This window comes from Physcomitrium patens, chromosome 7, assembly GCF_059467195.1.
Source record: "Physcomitrium patens ecotype Gransden chromosome 7, ASM5946719v1, whole genome shotgun sequence".
NCBI classification, from domain to species: domain Eukaryota; kingdom Viridiplantae; phylum Streptophyta; class Bryopsida; order Funariales; family Funariaceae; genus Physcomitrium; species Physcomitrium patens.
Genome location: NC_143416.1, coordinates 7793254 through 7815801, shown reverse-complemented (window position 1 = coordinate 7815801; position 22548 = coordinate 7793254).

Here is a 22548-nt window from a genome sequence, read left to right as displayed (position 1 = left end):
TTAAAGTTAAATCCGTGTCTATAAAGTTTCTAAGAAATTAAACCATAAGATAATATTAAATTTATTTAATTTTATATTCTACCTAATTTTCCTTATTGTTAAAGATATGAATCTCAAAGAAAAAAAATCCTCAATACACTCTTATATTACTGAAAGGAACTAAAAAGTCATTCAAAGATGATATAATATTGAACTAGAATGGCTATTGCCAAAAATAAGAAGGCTAGAAAGTCTTCAAATAAGTCTAAGGACTAAAAAAGTACTGACAAGAATGAAGAAGGCTTCATTCTTGCTTCTATATATACTCTTAACTACGAGCTACATAGTAATGTCCTATAAGACTTTCAAAATGTGTTGACTTTATAAGACACATATCTTAACTTGTAAGGCAAGTTTTCTATATGAACACTACATATTTAGCTTGTTTTCAAGCTATCAATATGTGATTAACTTGTTGATCAAGTTTCTAATCTATCAATCAACCATAAATACATGTAAAGTCAAATCAATATCTATGAAGCTTCTAGAAAGCTTTTTAAGAAGATATTATGAAATTAATTTATTTTTATTTATTTTTACCTACCTCTATCTAATCATATAGATATTTACTAGAATATCTATGTATATTTGTGATATTATCTCTCTTTTTATAGACAAGTTCTACAAAAAGTGGTCTTCATATATTGAAGAAATCCAAGATGTGGCAAATTATATTTTCTACATACTCTGATCTTTGTTCTCTTTGAAGATGGTTGATAGGTCTTCTCGGCCATTGATAGTATCACATACCAGGGAAAGAAGACCACCCTATTATTTGATTTTTGTTGAGGTCCTCATAACTTCTTTCAAATAAAACATTTGAAATAATGTGAGGAATTGTTCCTACCTTTAATAAAATCATCAAACATCGGGAGTCTCTTTTAAGATTGTGATATCAAATACGTTATATCTTGCCATCTATTTAAAGAAGAACATGTTATTTTTGAAGAACTTCATCTCGATTTTGTCATCTTGAAGGTTGTGACAATCATAATGTCTCATTTGGAAAGTCCGCAAATGAAAGCTCTTTAGTTGAATTTGCTCGTTGTTGATTCTTTATCTCCTTAGCATTACAAATATACAAAAGCTACAAAGAAAGATAGAAAGGTAGAGTGTTATCTTCCTATAATCTTATTTCTTTTATAACAAAGATTTGTTATTCTTCATTTTGGTTTTAATGGATGTCATAGATGAAAAGCTTCAATTTTTTTTGCTACATTTATAGGATTTTTTATCAACTCCCATGTACGTTCATAAATATCATATCTATAATAAATATAAATAAGTTATTTATATTATTGACACATAAGAATAGATAGTTAGAACCATGGAAGTTTTTAGAATTGGGGTTAAATTAGTAAATCAGGTAGGACCTATCATAAAACATTCTAAAAAGAGTTTAGAAAAGTTATCTAAATAGGGCCTATCATAAAACCTTTTAAAAAGGCTTAAGATGGTTATCTACATGGAGCCTACCATAGAACCTTCTAAAAAGAATTTAAAGCAATTATCTAAGTAGAATCCATTATCTAAGAATATTTTAGAAAGTTTGGGGTGATTAAATAGAGTATAAATAGGAGTAGCTAAGGTCTTTTCGAGCATTTCATTAAATATGGCTTCAAATCTTTTTTCTTAATACAACTGGATTTTATATCTTCGTATTTGTTTTGTTTTATTTTAGTTTTTGTTGCACAATTTTGTCTTTCATAATTTATTCTGTTTAATTTTATTTAATTTTGTTTTAATCCAATTTATCTTATCTTGTGATGAGATTTTATGTTGCTGTAGATTAGAAGGGTCTTTGATACTTGAAATAGATCGGTCATGTTTCATTCATATCAAAGGAAATATTAGACTGTTTTTTTTTTGATAGTGTATCGATAGTCATCATTTAGTCCAAGGTTTTGGGACATGTCGTGTCTTCCAAAGGCATACATATAAAACAAGATAAGATGAAACTAGTGGAGGATTGGCCAACCTCTAAGAATGCTTCTAAAGTCCACTCATTTTTAGGCCTTGCTAAATATTATTGCCAATTTGTTTGAAAATTTTCACATATTGCTGCCTCATTGATAAACCTATTAAATAAGGATGTCCCATTTGAATGGAAACTAGAGCAGCAAAGCACCTTTGATAGGTTGAAGGAGGCACTCATTACTACTCTAATATTGCAATTGTATGATCTCAACCTTTGTACACTTGACATTGATGTTTTTGACTTTGCTATTGAAGTAGTCTCTCAACAAGACTTTGGTAGGAACCTTCAACTTATGGTGTATGAATTATGCAAGCTCAAAAGAGCAAAGCACAATTACTTTGCATGGAATTAAGAACAATTAGTGATTGTACATGCCACAAAGGTGTGGCAATACTATCTATTGGAAAAGCCAATGGTTATTTGGATTAACCATTGATCCTTGCTACATAATTTGCATCTACAAATTATAAAATCATGACTTCATTGTTGGAAAGAAAAATTGTAATTTTTTGTTATCCATCTTAAATACAAGCAAAGGCAACAATATAGTGTAATAGACAGCTTATTATAGAGATCAAACTTGAAGGACAAATTGATAGATAAGGTAAAAATTGCTACTATTAGTAGTAACATTTCAAATCTAACCAAAAAGGGATAATGGAAGGAAGCTATGCATTGGCATACTTATTTTAAGATGGATAGTAATCAACTGAAGGTAGGCAATATACAATATCAAGATTATATTCTTAATAATGGCTTCCTTTATTTCAAGAAATAGATTTATATATCCAATAATGCTATATTCTTTACATACATACTTCAAGAGAAATATAACATCCTAATATCTGGACATTTGAGACAAGAGAAGACTCTAGAATAGATCTCAAGGACATGATTTTGGACAGGTTTGAATTGTGATGTTTAAGCTTTTGTATGCTCTTGTAAGTCATGTCAATATAATAAAGCATGCAATGTAATGTCTCATGGACTATTATAGCTAATTTTGTTATTTATGGCATGTTAGATGCAGGTGACTATGGATTTCATTACGTATTTGTCGCAGATGCCTCATAATCATATTACGATTGATTTCTTTGTGGATCGACTCTCAAAGCAACTTGACTTTGCCATAGTACACTTAAATATTGATGTCCCAACGCTTGCATGAGTCTTCTTTGATACTGTCTTTTGTCACCATAGATTATCTCATGTCATTATTTCAGATCAAGATCCATGCTTCACAAAAAGTTATTGGCAAGTCTTGTTCAAGCTATTAGGCATATGACTCGCCATATCTATAATCTATCATTTCCAAATAGATAGACAAATAGAGCATGCAAATTGGACCTTGAAAGTATTTAGTTCTATTTAGTTTTATTCTTATCTAGTTTGTCTTACCTTGTGATAAGATTTTATATTGTTAAGGATTAGAAAGATCTTGGACACTTGAAATAGACTGGTTTTGTTATAATATCCATATCAATGAACAAGATATTCCAATCTATTTTAGTGTGCCTTGAATCTAAAACTTCTTCTACCTCGAATTCTTGATTATTATCCACTTTTATAGAAGGAAGTGGCATTTTTCTTCTTTCAAAGATATTCACTATCTTTTATGGCTCAAGAAAGGATATGTAAAATATAAGGTGGATCTTCATAAACTTCAATAGATATAATCAATAAGCAACATGATTGACTTCTTCATTAATAGAAAAAGGTCCAAGCCTTTGATAGTCCAACTTATTACAAGAACAAGTATTCTTGATATTGCGACACAATAACCATACTTTATCACTTATATTAAATTATCATTGTTCTTTGCAATAAGTATGTGCATTAATTTTTTTGTCATCCTTGACCTCCCTTTAACTACGCCTTCATTGTTGCATGTAGCTTTGACAAATGATTTGCCAAATCTTTGCCCACATGATTATCAATTTTTGAAAAGCCAAAAGTATTAAGTCATGGATGATAACCATAGTTGGTAAAGAAAGGTATATGTTGAGTGGAAGAATGTATCAAATTATTGTATGCAAACTCTATCCATAATAAAAGAGTTGTCTAATTGTCTTGATGATAGTTAATGGTACACCTCAAGTATTGCTCCAAAACTTGATTCACTTTTTTTTTTTGCTTATTAGTTTAAAAATAAAAAGTTGGAAAAGGCTTTATATTCACTTTTAAAATCTTGAAAATAATTTTCTAAAATTTTGATATCAATTGACTCCCCCAATCAAATATAATATCTTTAGGTAATCCATCATAGTAATAGATATTATTAAAAAAAAACTTAGTAGTTTCTTCATCTATAATAGATTTTGTACATTGTAAAAAATGTGCCATCTTGATAAAATAATCTATTACCATGAATATAGAATCATATGAACTTGAGACAAAAAGATCTATGATAATATCCATAAGACAAAAGACTATGGTTATTTAGGAATAAATAATGGTTGAAGAAGTCTATAAGGTCGATGGCAAGGAGTTTTGAATCATAAAAAAATATCACATGATTGTACAAAGTCTTTTTGCCTTCTACATTTGATGCTACCAAAAATCTCTTATTATTAGCTCCAAAGTCTTGTTGTATCTAAAATATCCAACAAGTAAAAAGTCATCAAGAGTTTGAAAAACATATAATTGTGCCTCGCCTTTTAAAATTTATAATTGTCCCTTAAAATATAGTAGGTTATTTTTGAACTCAAACTTGGAAGTATCATGAGACTTAAAAGAATTATTCTTGATATCATGGATAGGAGGATCAAAGGACATACTTGATTGAATTTACTTGACAAAGGTTGAATCAATAGTCAATGTTGATTTTATTGTTCAAAAGTAAAAATACTTTGGTTTCAAGAAAATTATTCTTTGTTGATCAAAAGATGTATTTCTTTCTTTTGAAACAAGATAAGAACGTCTAAAAAGTAAAATTTACAAACCTTGTTGTTTTTTGAATCGATAAGTGATCTTGAAATCAAATCTTTATAAAGACATGCTCCAATGAGCTTGGCAATAATTTTAAACATGTATTAACATGAAATACTTGAGATTCTTGTGATCTATATACATAGTAAGTAAACTCAAGGTTCCTTCTAAATATTGATGCCATTCTTGAAATAAATCCATAATTGCAACGAGTTCTTTGTCATGAATCTCATAATTAATCTTGGCTACTAAAAATTTTTTAGAATAGAAAGCTATTAAATGGAATTTTTTGTCTACTCCCATTTGTGCTAATAGTGCACTCAAAGCAAAGTTTAATGCATCTATTTCTATAAAAAAAATGCTTTGAAGAAATCAACACAACATAAGATTGATATAGAAGTAAACTCCTTTTTTAAAGCATCAAACAATGCTTTGGCTTCTTTACTCCATTTAAATTTTTCTTTATAAGTCAAACATATAAGTGGAGCTAGAACTTGAGAAAAATTCTTGATGAAGATCTGATAGTAATTGGCAAAGTCCAAAAAGCATTACATATCTTTTACTGTTCTTGGAATCTTCTAATTTATGATAGTCTAGACTTTCTTCAGATCCATCATTAGCCCTTCATTAGAAATGATGTATCCTAGGAAGTCAATGAGAGTAGTGTGGAATACACATTTTTTTAACTTGGCATATAATCCTACATCTCTAAGTTTTTGTAATATACGACAAACATAAATTTCATGTTCTTTTGTGTTTTTAGAGTAAATTAAGATGTCATCCAACTAACAAATAATAAAATCATCAAGAAACTTAGAAAAGAAATTATTTATTAGATGTTGAAAAGCAATTGATATATTTGTGATTCCAAAAGGTATGACATTATATTCAAAATGCCCATATCTGATTTAAAATATAATTTTCCATTCATCTCCTTCTTTAATGCATACCAGATTATATACTTTTTGTAGATCTATTTTGTATAGATCTTTGTTTAATTTAGTTGATAAAGGAGTCCTAAAATCAAAGGTAGAAGATACCTATTCTTGATGGTGATTTTCTTAAGTCTTTGCTAGTCTACATACATCTACAGAGATCCATCTTTTTTCTTCACAAATAAGATAGAAGCCCCAATTGAAGATTTAAAATGGCGTATGAAATTCTTAGCCAAGTTTTCATCAATGTATTCTTTGAGTCCAACCAACTCAATTTGTGATAGGCTATAGATTAGTCTAAATGGTGGTTGAACTCCTTCGTAAAGATTGATGGAACAATCATAAGGATGATGCTTTAAAAGAATATCTATATTTTTCTTTTTAAAAATGTCATTAAAATCTTAATACTAGCTAGAAATATGACTTGATGTCTTTTTTTCATTAAAAATCAATGTGGCATATAAAAAAAAAGATAACTCTTTTTTTTGAGACATTCATAAAAGTTCTTACACCTACCAATAAGAATTTGGATATACTAGATTTATGCATTTCTACTTGATTAACAAGATTATGGATTAAATTATCAAAAATACTAAGGTCACAAGAAATCCAATCTATCTAAGGATTATACTTTTTTAATCAAGATAATCATAAAATAATAGAATTAAAGAGAGATCTTATTACATTAAATATTATTATGCTATTATAATCTTTAATTTCTACATCTAAAGAATAATCTCATGCATAATATCTTCAGAAGATAGCAAATGACCATCTATGACTTCTACATGTACAAATTTAGTTTTTTTGATTAATAATATCTCTTATTTTTTGACAAAATATTTCTCTATAAAAGAAGTTGAAACTCATGAATCTAACAAAGCTAAGACTTTGTGATTTTTTGGTTCTAAATAAAATTCTATTATAAAATAAGGTGAGAAATCTCTAGAGAAAATAGGAATTTTACTAGGAATTAAATAAGATTCTAATTGTATGATTCTTATTGTAATTGAAGAAACTTGTTTTTTGACACTTTGTCTTTTTTTGTAACCATGCTTCTTATTTTTTAATAATGTTGTTTCTTTAGATAATATTGAGCAATATATTTAGTTTTTCCATAGTATAAGCATAAGCCATCTTGACATTATCAAGTCTTTTTCTCTTTTATGATGGATTTAAAATGTAACATATTAATTTGCATTGGTTTTTGCCTTGATGAATAAGTTTCTAAAAACTTGGAAGCTGCCATCATTATTTGATTTGTTCTTCTTTAGCCAAATCTTTATTCTTGACGTCTTTCAAATAATTGATTGTTGCATGCAATAGCTTGAATAATAAATTATTCTAAAGATTCTACCTTTGACATTGTTAGTAATAAATCTTTGACATTATCCTTCAATCCATATTGAAATTGATTGATGAAGACTTTATCATTCCAGTCCTCTTTATAAACAAGGTTTTGGAATTAAGCCACATATATGGTGGCTGACAGTGATCATTGTCATAAAGATAAGAGCTTAATTTTTGCTACTCTTTTTTTATCACTTTCTTTAAATGAGGCCATAAACACTTCTAACAATAAATTCAAATCATAAAGGAATTGCTAATCTTTTTCTATTAAAGGTGCAAATAAAGAGAGAGCTTTTTTTGATAGAAGTATACATATGAGTCTGACTTAAGTAAATCCATCAAGATATTGAAAAGGATGCAATCTTAAATAGAGCTTGATTTGTTACAAAAATCCTTAAAATTTTAATCTTTATCCATCAAAATTCTCAATCATACTAATTCTAATCCCCATTATATTTGTAGAAGCAAAACTCTTTGGACTTGATTCCAAGGTTGATCTAATTGCTTCCTTCAATTGTATAATTTCTGACTACAGACTTTGAACTTCTTTCATAGGTATATGCACAGTACTTCCATGATTCATGTTGAAAATATATAAGATTTTCACTCTTAGAGTGGTCACAAGCTCATGAAGATCTGCAATAGTTATAAATCTATTTTCACTTCCACTAAGAGTAGCATCCATAATCTTTCTTTCCATAGACAATTAAAACAAATACAAAAGATTAAAGTAGAGGAGTGTATTCTACAACCTCTAATAACAAATGAAAATTTTCACAAAGAGGGATAATTTACTTTCTTTAAAGAAAAGATAAGTGTTAGAAAATAAGATTTTTTGTTTAAAGGTAGATAGTCTGCAACCTTCAAAATACAACAATAGAAGTAGGATAATCCACTCACTTCTAAAATAAGACAAAAATATTAAGATAGTACTCTTACTAAATTGTCAAAGATATGAATCTCAAAAAAAAAAATCCTCAATGCTCTCTTATTTCACTCAAAAAAAATTGAAAGTTAGTAAAAGATGATATAATATTGAATTAGAATGACTATTGCCAAAAACTAAAAGACTAGAAAGTATTGAAATAAGACTAAGGACTAGAAAGGTATTGACAAGAATGAAGAAGGCTTCATTCTTGCCACCATATATACTCTTAACTAGTAGCTATATGGCAAGGTCCTATAGGACCTCCAAAACATGTTGACTTTGCAAGACACATTGTCGTGTTGTAACATGACTATATGGTGAAAATATAAATGAAATGGATTTTATTAATATTTAGTCATCTTAGATGTTAGAAATAGTGGCCAATTCCAGTGCCAATATTCAGGGACCAATTAATGTCACCTCATTGCAAGCTATACCACCATACGTGACATCAGCAATATGCTCCACAGGCGCCATCAAATCAAGTATCCTCTGTACCAACAGGACAACCAGATTCATTTTTTAACCCTACATGGAAGAAGCCTAGTAGGTATATATCGATGGAGACACCAATATACCTGATGGGGGTGCAAGAAGACCACTTTGTTGTTTTTGTTGTAGACAGATTAGTCACTATGCTAGTGAATGTTCCAATCCTAGAGCCAGTGATGATTACACGCCAGTGTGTGGGAATTGTAAGCAGTCGGGGCATACTAATCAGCAATGTAATGCTCCGTTCAATTTTAATAATCGAGATCAACAGATCCAAAGCTAAAGAAAAATTGAGGAAATAAATCGAGATCCTCAAGATACTCCGATAAAATGGATAGAATGTGCCCAAGCCGTTCTTACTAAGAGTCGAAAAAAAGGAGAAAGGGCCAATTCAACATTTGGGTGAGCCTGATGCGAAGGACTAATTTGACCCAATTACGAAGACATCCAATCTAGATTCTGTTATAGGCCTCTTATCCAGTATGAGACCTGACTCGGTTGGACAATCTAATGAGGTCCCGATTACAGAGGCTTTGGTTCCATTTCAAGCTATTCCAATTTCTATGCCATTTCAGGGAAATATTGTTTCCGTAGAAAGATTTTCTTAGAGGTGGGAATTCTATGGAAGCACGGTCTGCTGTTCTAATCCCGAGTCCAAGGCAGAAGAATGGGAGACTTCACGGAGTTAAAAAAAAAAAAAAACAAAAAAAAACAAAACAAAACAAAACAAAAAACAAAAAACAAACAAAAAACAAAAAAAAAAACAAAAAAAAAAAAAAAAAACAAAAAACAAAAAAAAAACAAAAAACAAAAAAAAAACAAAAAAAAAACAAAAAAAAACAAAACAAAAAAAACAAAAAAATATATATATATATATTTGGAGATCGAGATTTTGAGATCGGAGAGCTAGCTTCAAGCTCCTTCGAAAGGTATAAGACTTAGTTTTCATAAGGTTTGAAAGGACTTTGCAATCATTGTTCAAAGTCAATGTTTGTAATGGTGATTTGGATTTTTTGCAATAAAGTTAAGGCTAGTACTCTTGACTGTTTTGTGAAATTAGAGAAACATCTGCGATTGAAATTTTAGAGATGTCTAGATGATTGGGTATGCCAAGTGCATGCAAAAATTTGCATCAATCTAATAATATAGATAGAGGATATTTGATCATTAGTGTAAAGAGGTATCAGAAGTTGACATATTGAGGTTGTTTAAGATTTCTATAATATCTGGAGATCTATCAGTTGGAACAAGGTGAATTTTGATGTGATAAGTCGGGGACCTAAAGGCGGAGCTACAGACAAAGTTGAATGAGAATTTACAGTTAGAGAAGGAGAAATTGCAATTCAAAGTTTGTAATGAACTTTCTAGGTGGTGGTCAAGGAACATCAATGTGGATTTACAGCGTTTTCTTGCAATTTGTAAGTTGGATTGGATTGAAACTTCTTGAGCATTTAAAAGACTACCAAAGACACTAATAGTAGAAGTTTTATAACAATCGGATAGTGTCGTGTTGTAACATGACTATATGGTGAAAATATAAATGAAAAAGATATTATTAATATTTAGTCATCTTAGATGTTAAAAACAGTGGCCAATTCTAGTGCCAATATTTAGGGTCAGTTAATATCACTCCACCAGCGTCATCTAATCAAGTACCCTCCATACCAATGGGACAACCAAGATCATTTTCCAACCCTATATGGAATAAGCCTAGTAGGTATATACTGGTAGAGACACCCAATATGTATGATGGGGGTGTAAGAAGACCACTTCATCATTTTTGTTGCAGACAAGTTGATCATTATGTCAGTGAATGTTCCAATCCCAAAGCCAATGATGATTACGTGTTAGTGTGAAGGAATTACAAGCTGTCGAGGCATACTTATCAGCAATGTAATGCTCCGTCGAATTTCAATAAACAGAATCAGTAAATCCAAAGTCAAGGAAAAATTAGGGAGATAAATCAAGGTCCTCGAGATTCTCCGATAAATTGGATAGAATGAATCCGAGCCGTTCTTACCAAGAGTCGAAAAAAAGAGAAAGGACCAATTCAATATTCGGGTGAGTCTGATGTAAAGGACCAATTTGACCCAATTACGAGGACATTCAATCTAGGTTCTGGTACAGGCCTCTTATCTAGTATGAGACCTGACTTGGTTCGACAACCCAATGAGGTCTCGAATACAGAGGCTTCAGTTTTATTTCAAGCTATTCCATTTTCTATGCCATTTTGGAAAAAACATCCTTTCGGTGGGAAGATCATCTTAGAGACAAGAATTCTGAGGAAGCGCCGTCGGCTGTTCTAATTTGGAGTTCAGGGCGGAAAAAAAAGAGACCACACAGAATTAAAAGGGAGGAGAGGATAAGGAAAGAAGCATTTGGAGATCAGTATTTTGGGGATCAGAGAGCTAGCTTCAAGCTCTTTGAAAAGGTGTAGAATTGAGTTTCATAGGTTTTGGGAGAACTTTGGTAATCGTTGTTGAAAGTCAGTGTTTGTATTGGTGAATTGGGTTTTTTTTGTAATAAAGTAACGACTGGTACTCTTGACTGTTTTGTGAAATTGGAAAAACTTCTATGGTTGAAACTTAGAGGTATCTAGAGGGTTGAGTATGCCGAGTGCATGCAAAAGTTTGTGTTAATCTGACGAAACAGATAGAGGATATTTAACCATTAGTGTAAAGAAGTATCAAAAGTTAGCAAATTGGGGTTGTTTAGGGTTTTTGTAATATTTGGAGATCTACTAGCTGGAATAAGGTGACTTTTGGTATGGTAAGTCGAGGACTTCTAGGCACTGGTCAAGATACATCAGTGTGGATTAACAGCATTTTCTTGCAACCTATAAGTTAGATTGGATTGAAACTTCTTGAACATCTAAAAGGCTTGCAAAGACACTAGTGGTAGAAATTTACACCAATCGGATGGTCAGATTGAGAATTACAGCTTGTTGAAGCTTGCTATCTAGAATTAGGATTAAAAATAAAATAAAATATAATAAAAATAATAATAAAATAATAAAATAAAATAAAATAAAATAAAATAAAATAAAAAAACTAACAAATAACAAAAAACTTTGTGCTTATAATATCTTGAAGTTATTAAAAATAGTATTTCTAAGCACTTTTTATTGGGATTAAGCTTTTACATTAAAATCCGAAATAGTTTGTATTTAGATGTTTGAAATCCACTAGCCTACCTGGATACTTGTAAAACATTATTTTATCTTCTACAGCTAGATGCTAGGTACATTCTCAAGTAAGATAGTATGTAATACGACATAAGTGGTGAATCCGACGTAAAAGCTTGAGGTCGAAGGTATTAAATTTAGTTTATTTTTATTTTATTTTATAGAAAACGAGAATAAAAATTTTGAAGGATCTTAGGGAGGAGCTTCAAGTAGAGCTTCTGGTGGAGTTTCTTCTAAAGGACAAGGTATGTACATGGATCCATCCATTGCTAGTATATTTCAAGCCTTATCATTATTTATGCAGCAACAGCAAAGTAATGATTGCAAAGAAGCTTTAACAACCAAAGCTTTGCAAGCAGTGGTCAATAAAATTGACTAGTTTGATGGAAGGAATATTTCAAAGTATTTAAGATGTTATATTTGGAAAATAGAATTAAATCAGATTTGTGAGAAGAAGATGGTTGAATTATTTAGACTTACCACGATACCGAAGATAAGAGAGCATATTACCTCAATTATGGAGCATTATGGAAATTCAAAGGAGATTTTTTTTACATACATTAAAAGACAAATATTTCTTGGAAGACACTGATCATATTACTAAGAAATTATTTCTAGAATGGATTCAGCAGCCTAATAAGAATTTACAAGCAATAGAGCTACTAAAGGAATTTGAGAGACAGTATTCTTAATTATCGAAGGTAGAAAAATTAACATTAGAGCCGAACAAGGTTGAATTATTTCTTCAAGCTGCAGATGGAGGATTATAAGGGAAATTGGAGTTGCTTCTTGAAGACAAAGAAGAAGATGAAGGATTGACAATAAAGTGGAAAAATCTTGAAAATGCGGTGGGTTTCCTCACAAAAAAAAAAAAATGATGAAGGATAGGAATAATATTCCAAAAGCAATACAAGCACCTAAATTTCTAGTATATATAATACAACTGACAATACCTATTATTCAACCTTCGACATCTTTATCAAAGAAAAGAGACATGGAGATTGAAGAAATTATACGTGGAATGCGAGATCTTCAATCCAAATTGACAAGTCTCGAAGAAAATACTTCTACAAATAATTTGAAGAATATTTCAAAACAAGGGTGTATACAAAGATATATCTCGTGTGATGATGTTTCACATACTAGAAAGGATTGCAGTGAATTTAATAATATGGTGCAACAAGGAGTTATTAACTGAAAAGATAGAAAGATAGCATTAAAGGATACAGAGGATCTCCTTCAAACTTATTTTGGCAAAGGTGGTATGAGAGCATTGGTTCAAGATTACTTAATAGAACATGGAATAACATCACGAGAGTATGCAAGTTATGGTGCTAGAGTAGATGATGACTTTGGTGGGAGTATAGAAACTAGTGAATTTTGGACTTCTGCCATTTCTACAATACAAAAAGAAAAAATGTATCTATAATATGAAGTACAACAGATTTGGAAGATCATGTTGAGTCTCTTTCAGTTCATGCATATATTGCTAAGAGCCAACATGAAGCTTTGATGGAAGAAAAGAGACGAAGAAATTTTGATGATACAAGAAAAGAAAATTCTTCTAAGAGGCAAACTTGACGAGACAAGGTTCGTGAGGTGACTTCACAAGAATCACCTATAAAGGATACTTCAACATCATTGGAAGGAAAAATAAAGGAGACAAAAAATAAGGGTAAATCAATTGCTTATAAGCTACTTTCTAATATTGAAGTGGCAACAAATTTAAAAGGAATGTTGGAAGAACGTATATTAAAGGCTAAGGTAGAATTCACATTGAAAGAGATTTTGAGAATTATAAAGAAGGAGTTTCATGATGTTATCATTGACAGTATTAAGCGAAAGAGGCAATTAATGGGTGAAGCTGGAATGAGTCATGCTATTGATGCAAGATTATATAAAGATGAAGAAGAGGTTGATAATGGTAACAAGCAATCAACAAATGAAAAGAATGGATATAATCATGGAATACGTTTTGAAGATTATAGTAATAAGAAAATGGAAGCTTCAAGCCATTATACTCGGAAACATTGGGCAAGCGTAACTACTGAAGTATTGATGAAAGTAGGAGATATAGAAGAACCAATAGTTGCTTTAGTTGACCATGATTCTGAAATAAATCTTATATGTAAGGATCTTTATAAGAAGCAAAAATGGCCAATTGATATGGAACATGGATGGATAATATGAATAGCTAATAACATGCAAGGAAAATTAAATGGAGCTTGTTCTGATGTCAAAATTTGGATTTGAGATGTTGCGACAGAACAACATTTCTTTGTTCAAGATACGTCTTATCCATTGATTTTAGGACAACCTCATATTACGACAACACGGATAGAAACAAAAGTACTTGATGATGGTTCTGCTTATGCAAGGGTATATAGTGAAGATGAAAGAAAAGTTGTATAATTTCTAACAGTACCTCCTAATCATAAACGGAATCGAGATAGGTTGAAGGAGAAACCATTGCCAAGGGTTGTTGAAGAATTTAAGGATTTTGGAGAAGTATCACTATAAAACGAGATTATGGAGGTACAAAAGAAGAAGTACTCTTGCGAGATATAAGTGCCTTTGATGCAAGTTTTATTGGTATTTTTGAGAATGGAAATATTATGTATAAGAAAGTTGATGATTTTAAAAGAAAAGAAAATATATATATATATATATATATATATATATATATATAGTATTGAAAGGGAAGTATACAAGTTTGGGACATAAGAAGTGATGAAGAAGATTCAGATGAAGACTTGGAGAACATATTATGAATCAAACAACAACTAGGTTATTTGAAGCATACCAGAGGATGTACATGTTCAGAGAGGGTGGATGTCGTATTGTAACACGACTATATGGTAAAAATATAAATGAAATGGATTTTATTAATATTTAGTCATCTTGGATGTTAGAAACAGTGGCCAATTCTAGTGCCAATATTCAAGGGCCAATTAATGTCACTCTATTGTAAGCTATACCACCATACATGACATCAGCTATATGTTCTACTGGCGCCATCAAATCAAGTACCCTCTATACCAACGGGACAACCAGGATCATTTTCTAACCCTACATGAAATAAGCCTAGTAGGTATATACCGATGGAGACACCCAATATATCAGATAGAGGTGCAAGAAGACCACTTTGTTGTTTTTGTTGCAGACAGATTAGTCACTATGCTAGTGAATGTTCCAATCCTAGAGCCAGTGACGATTACACGCCAGTGTGTGGAAATTGCAAGCAGTCGAGGCATACTTATTAGCAATGTAAAGCTCCGTTCAATTTTAATAATCGAGATCAATAGATCTAAAGCCAAAGAAAAATTGAGGAGATAAATCGAGATCCTCAAGATACTCCGATAAATTGGGTGGAATGTGCCCAAGCCGTTCTTACCAGGAGTCAAAAAAAAGGGAAAAGGACCAATTCAACATTTGGGTGAGCTTGATGCAAAGGACTAATTTGACCCAATTACGGAGACATCTAATCTAGGTTTTGTTATGGGCCTCTTATCCAGTATGAGACCTGACTCGGTTGGACAATCCAATGAGGTCCCGGTTACAAAGGCTTTGGTTCCATTTCAAGCTATTCCATTTTCTATGCCATTTTGGAGAAATGTCCTTTCCATAGAAAGATTTTCTTAGAGGTGGAAATTCTATAGAAGCACGGTCTGATGTTCTGATTCTAAGTCCAAGGTGGCAGAATGGAGGACTTCACGGAGTTATAAAAAAAAAAAAAAAAAAAAAAGTATTTGGAGATCGGGATTTTGGGGTCACAGAGTTAGCTTCAAGCTCCTTCGAAAGGTGTAAGACTTGGTTTTCATAAGGTTTGGAAGGACTTTGCAATCATTGTTCAAAGTCAATGTTTGTAATGGTGATTTGGATTTTTTGCAATAAAGTTAAAGCTAGTATTCTTGACAATTTTGTAAAATTGGAAAAACATCTCTAGTTGAAATTTTAGAGATGTCTAGATGATTGGGTATGCCAAGTGCATGCAAAAATTTGTGTTAATCTAACGATACAGATAGAGGATATTTGATCATTAGTATAAAGAGGTATCAAAAGTGGGCATATTGAGGTTGTTTAGGATTTCTGTAATATCTGGAGATCTATCAGTTGGAATAAGGTGAATTTTGATGTGGTAAGTGAGGGACTTAAAGGCGGAGCTGCATACAAAGTTGAATGAGAATTAACGGTTGGAGAAGGAGAAATTGTAATTCAAATTTCATAATCAACTTTCTAGGTGGCGGTCAAGGAACATCAATGTGGATTTATAGCGTTTTCTTACAATCTGTAAGTTGAATTGGATTGAAACTTCTTGAGCATTTAAAAGACTAGCAAAGATACTAGTAGTAGAAGATTTACAACAATCAGACAATGAGATTGAGAATTACAGCTTGCCAAAGCTCGCTCTCTAGAGTTAGGATTTAAAAATTTAAAATTTTTAAATTTTAAAAATAAAAAATAAAATAAAATAAAATAAAATAAAATAATAAAATAAAATAAAATAATAAAATAAAATAAAATAATAAAATAAAATAAAATAATAAAATAAAATAATTTTAATAAAAATAAAATAAAATAAAACTAAAAAATAACATAAGAATTTGTGCTTATAATATCTTGATGTTATTAAAAATAGTATTTTTAAGTACTTTGTATTGGGATTAAGCTTTTACATTGAAATCCGAAATAATTTGTATTTAGATGGTTGAAACCCACTAGACAACTTGGATACTTGCAAAACATTGTTTTATCTTCCACAGCCAAATGCCCGGTGCATTTTCAAGCAAGATAGCATGTAATACGACAACGTATCTTAACTTGCAAGGCAAGTTTTCTATATATGTGCCACACAATCAGCTTGTTCTGGAAGCTACTAATATGTGACTAACTTGTTGACCAAGTTTCTAACCTACCAATCAACTTCAAACACATCTAAAGTCAAAGCTATATCTATGAAGCTTCTAGAAAGCTTCTCTAAAAGTCTTTATGAAATTAATCTATTTTTATTTATTTTTATCTACTTCTATCTAATCATATAGGTATTTATTAGAGTACCTATATATATCCATATTACTTATCTAAGTAAATATGTATATGTGTGATATCAATTCTTTTCCCTTCTTCTAAAGCCATGTTCTATAAGAAACAATAATCAAATGAGAAGAGGTTTGAAATGACACAAATTATGTTTGCTACATACTTTAAATTTGTTTCTTTTACAGTCGATTGATAGGTTGTTGTAGCCATTGATAGTGTTTCATATTAAGGCATGAAGACAATCCTAATATCTATTTATTGTTGAAGCTTTTGTAACTCTCTTCAAATAAAATATTTGAAATAGTGTTAAAAATAATTTCAACCTCCAATAATATCACTTAAAATTAAGAGTCTCTTCAAAGATTATAATATCAAATATATTATATTTTACTATCTATTTAAAAAAGAATATATAATTTTTAAAGGTCCTCATTTCTAAATAGAAAGTTATGATAATTGTAATCTCTTAAAAGTTATGATAATTATAATCTCTTATGAGATAATTCAAAAAACAATAGTTCTTAAGTTAAATTTAATGATTATTTGTTTTTAATTTTTTTAGTACCACAAATATACAAAAACTACAAACAATGCTAAAAAAAATATATTATAGTCTTTCTTGAACCTTGTTTCTTTCATAGCAAAGATTTGTTATTTGTCATCTTAATTTTGATGGATGTCATTGATAAAAAGCATCTAACTTCTTTATTATATTTGTAAGATTCTTGATTAATTTTTATTTAGCTAAAAATAATAATATATTTATTTCCAATATCTGAAAAAAGATTCTCTAAAATCTTGATACAAATAAGGTCCTTCTATCTAATATAATATCCGTTGGCAATCCATGCTAGTAATAAATATTGTCAAAGAAAATTTTAATTATTTTTTATTTAAAATAGATTTTATATATTATATAAAATATACCATTTTTGTGAAACAAACTATAATTATAAAAAAAAAATCATATGAACTTGAAATTAGAAGATTTGTGATCAAATCCATAGAAATAAAAAAACCATGATTGTTTAGATATTGGTAATACTTTAAGAAGTCTATAAGGTCAATGACAAGGAGTTTTTAATCTTAAAAAAATATTATATGATTGTACAAAGTCTTTAATTACCTTTTATATTTTAAGCAACCAAAAATCTTTAGATATTAGCTCTAAAGTTTTATTGTATCCAAAAGGTCCTATTGTTGAAAAGTCGTAATAAGCTTGAAGAACATGTAATTGTACTTTATCTTCTAAAACATATAAGTACTCTTTAAAATAGATTATATTATTTTTGAACTCATTTTTAGAAGTATCATGAGACTTGGAAGAATTTTTCTTTCTACCATGAATAAGAAGATTAAAAGACATAATCAATTGAATTTATTTAAGAAAAGTTGAATCAATAATTAATGTTGATTTCATTACTTAAAGATGAAATTACTATGGCTTCAAAAGAATGATATATTTTTAATAAAAAATTACATTTCCTTCTTTTGGTGCAAGATAAAAAAAAAAAATCTAAAAAGGATGTTTGACAAACCTTGTTGTTTTCTTGGTTGAGAAGTAATCTTGAAATCAAATATTGATAAATATATGCTTAAACAAGCTTGGGAATAATTCAAAATATGTATTGATATGGAATACTTGAGGTTCTTCTGTTCTATATATATGATAAGTAGAGTAGAAGCACTTTCTAAATAATGATGTCATTTTTGAAATTAATCTATAATTATAAAAAGTTCTTTATTGTGAATCTTGTAATTGATCTCAATTACTAAATATTTCTTAAAATAAAAAACTATTAGATGGAGTTTATTATCTACTTCTATTTGTAACAAATATCACACTTGAAGCAAAGTCTAATGCATTTATTTCTATTAAAAATACCTTAAAGATATTAATACAATATAAGATTGGTGCAAAAATAAATCTTATCTTCAAAGCTTTAAACAATGCTTTAGTTTCTTCATTCCATTCAAAGTTTGTCTTTACAAGTCAAACATATAAATAAAGTTATAACTTTAAAAAGTTCTTGATGAAGATCCAATAGTTTTTTTTATTCTTGGACATTTTTTATTGTTCTTGAAATCTTCCAATCTATGATAATTTGGACTTACTTAAGATCTATTTTGAGGCCATTATTTCAAATGATGAGTCCTAGATAGTCAACTTAAGTAGTATTAAATACACACTTTTTCATCTTGACATATAATCCTACATCTTTAAAAAATTTTAACATATGACAAACATAAAATTTATGCTCTTTTATGTTTTTAGAATAGATTATAATATTTTTTAGATAAAAAATAAAAAAATTATTAAGAAATTCAAAAAAAATATTTATTAGATTTTAAATAATAATTAATGAATTCATGAGTTCAAAAAGTATGACATTATATTCCAAATGTCTAAACCTAGTTTGAAACATAATTTTTTAGTTATCTCTAATTTTAATATGTATTAAGTTATATAATATCCATCAATTTATTTTAGTATAGATCTTTATTTAATTAAATTAATCAAGAAGTCTTACAATCAAATATAATAGATATCTATTCTTGATAGTGATTTTATTAAGTCTTCAATAGTCTACATATATATATATATATATATATATATATATATATATAGAGTTTTTTTTTTTTTTTCTTCACAAATAAGTTAAGAGCTTCTACTAGAAATTTAAAATAGAGTATGAATTTTTTAGCAAAATTCTTATCAATATATTCCTTGAGTATAGCCAACTTATACTACAGTAAGCTATAAAATTGTCTAATTTGTGGTTGAATTCTTTTTTAAAGATCTATTAAATAATCATAGAGACAATGATTTAAAAAAATATTTTCATTTTTCTTTTCAAAAATATTTTAGTAATCTTGATACTAACTTAAAATTTTATATGAAGTCTTTTTATTATTAAAATAGATATAGCATATATAGTAAAAGGTGACCTTTTTTTTACAACATCTATGAAAGTTCTTGTATCTACTAATAAAGATTTGGTTGTATTGGATTCATGGATTTTTACTTGACTAATAGAATTTTGAATTAAACCACAAGAAATTTAGTCTATTTAAAGATTATAGTTTTTTAGCCACAATAATCCTAAAATAATTAGATTGATATGACTTATTACATAAAATATTACTAAGCTATTATGATCTTTTTTTATTATATTTAAAGGAACAATATCATGGATAACAACTCCAAATAATAACAAACAATCATCTATGACTTCTATATGCATAGATTTAGTTTTTTTGAATAAACATATTTTTTATTTTTTAATGAAATCTTTGACTATAAAACAAGCTAAGGCTTGTGAATCTACCAAAATAAAGACTTTATGAATTTTTTGATCCTAAATAAACTTCTATTATAAATCAAGTTGAGAGATTTGAAGAGATAATAGGACCTTTACTAGATGTTATATATGATTTGAATTGCACAGTTTTTATTGTAATTAAAAAAAACTTTTTTTCTAACACGTCAGTTTTTTTAGCAACTATGCTCTTCATTTTGTGATTACCTTAATTTTTTGAATAATATTGAAAAATGTGCTCAAATCCTCTATAATATAAATATAATTTATTTTACAACATTGAATCTTTTCTTGCTCAGTAAAAAGTTTGGAATAAATTATATTAATTTATATAGATTTTGACCTTAATGAATAAGCTTATGAAAACTTCAAAGTTGTTGCCATGACTTGACTTGAACATCTCCAACCAAATCTATATTCTTAGTATCTTACAAAGAGCCAATTATTACATGCAATGACTTAAGCAATAATTTGCTCCAATGAGTTTGCTCTTGGCATTGTTAAAAATAATTCATTAATATTATCTTCTAACCTATATTGAAATTGAATGATAAAAGCTTTATCATTTCAATCCACGTTTCAAGCAAGATTTTAAAATTTTGCAACATATATGGTAGCTAAACATAATCTTTATTATAAAGATAGGAATTTGGTCTCTACTACTCTTTCTCAATCACTTTATTCAAATATGGTTGTAATAGATTTTGATTATAAAGGATACAAACAATAAAAATCACTCTTAGATAAAAGTATATCTATGAAACTAAATTTAGTAAATCCATCAAGGTATTGGAAAAGATGCAATCTTATATAGAGCTTCTCTTATTGTAGAAATCCTCAAAATTTTAATCTTGCTCCATCAACCTTCTTTGGCATATTTATCCTTATTTCCTTCATACTTATAATAATAAGACTTCTTGGATTTAATTATAAATTTAATCTACTTATTTTTTTTAAATATATAATTTCTTGGAATAGACTTTGAATCTCATTGTTGATTTCTTCTATATGTGTAAAAATAGTACTTCCAGGGTTGATGTTAGAAATATGTAAGATTTTCACCTTAAGACTATTGACAAGCTCGTGAAGATCTATAATAGTTACAAATCTATTCTTTTTTTTGTTAAAAGTAGCATCTATAATTTCTTTTTCTATAAAAAAATTCGAAAAAACATAATTAATTCTTGATATTATTAATTTAATAAAACATTTATTTCCAAAAAAAATTCCTAACTACATCTTACATTATTTGTGTAGCATTATTGCAGTTCATCTCTGATATTATGAATGCATAGTAGATGTTTTCAAAAATTGTCAATGTTTCTATTGTTAATTTTGGAAATTCTAACTAAGACACTTATATTTTTTTACATGCAATAAACAACAATAAATCATTGTTATTCTACTTATGAGTCATTATTTTTTTTGATAAATTGAACAATAATAAAGCAATATTCAAAATTATGGTGAAGTTTTTTAATGCAATTTACTTCAATTAGAGAGATAAAATAATTAGATTTTGAAGTATTAGATTACTAAAAAAGTATAAGTTTATCAAAAGAAAATTAACAAAAATTGAAGCCACAATAATATTTAAAGTTTTTATTATATTTTATGTTTAGTGCATCTTATAAATCAAACTATTAAAAATATTATTAAATTAATTTACTTAAATTTTATTATAACTATAATAAGAATAATTAATTAATAATATTCCTATGAATATTTTATCTATTATATAAAATCCAAATTTCTATATTTAATCAATATTTATTAAATATTACTATGTAAATTTTTATAACTATTTATAGTAATTATTGATAGATTTTTTTGTATATGATGAATAAAATATATTGCATCTTCTTCAAATATCTTATAGTTCATAGCTAATGTAATTGCATTTCGTTTTGATATTATATTGACAATATTCATTATACTCTAAGTTGATGCCCTCATTTTTGAACATCATTATTGTTTTCTTTTGAAGTTGAAAGATGACTTATAAATTTATATTAATAATAATGAGAACCTTGAATTAAATCATCTTTCTTAAAATATATACATTATAGATGATATTTTCTTATTTGGACAATTTTTTGCCAATGCAAGTAATTTATCTTTAATATGTTGTAGTATCAAAAAGTTTACCAATAAGCTAAAATTCTTTCTTAATAAAGAAGAAAAAATAATTATGTTTTATGAATTTCTTATTTGTACCTTTTCAATTTAAATTACATTGTAATTATATTATCTAGTCAAAAAATAATTCTTAACATACATCTTTAATTCCTTTATATCTTTCTATAGGCTTGCTAAAGATATCAATTGTTGATTTTATAGATTTAGTCTAATGC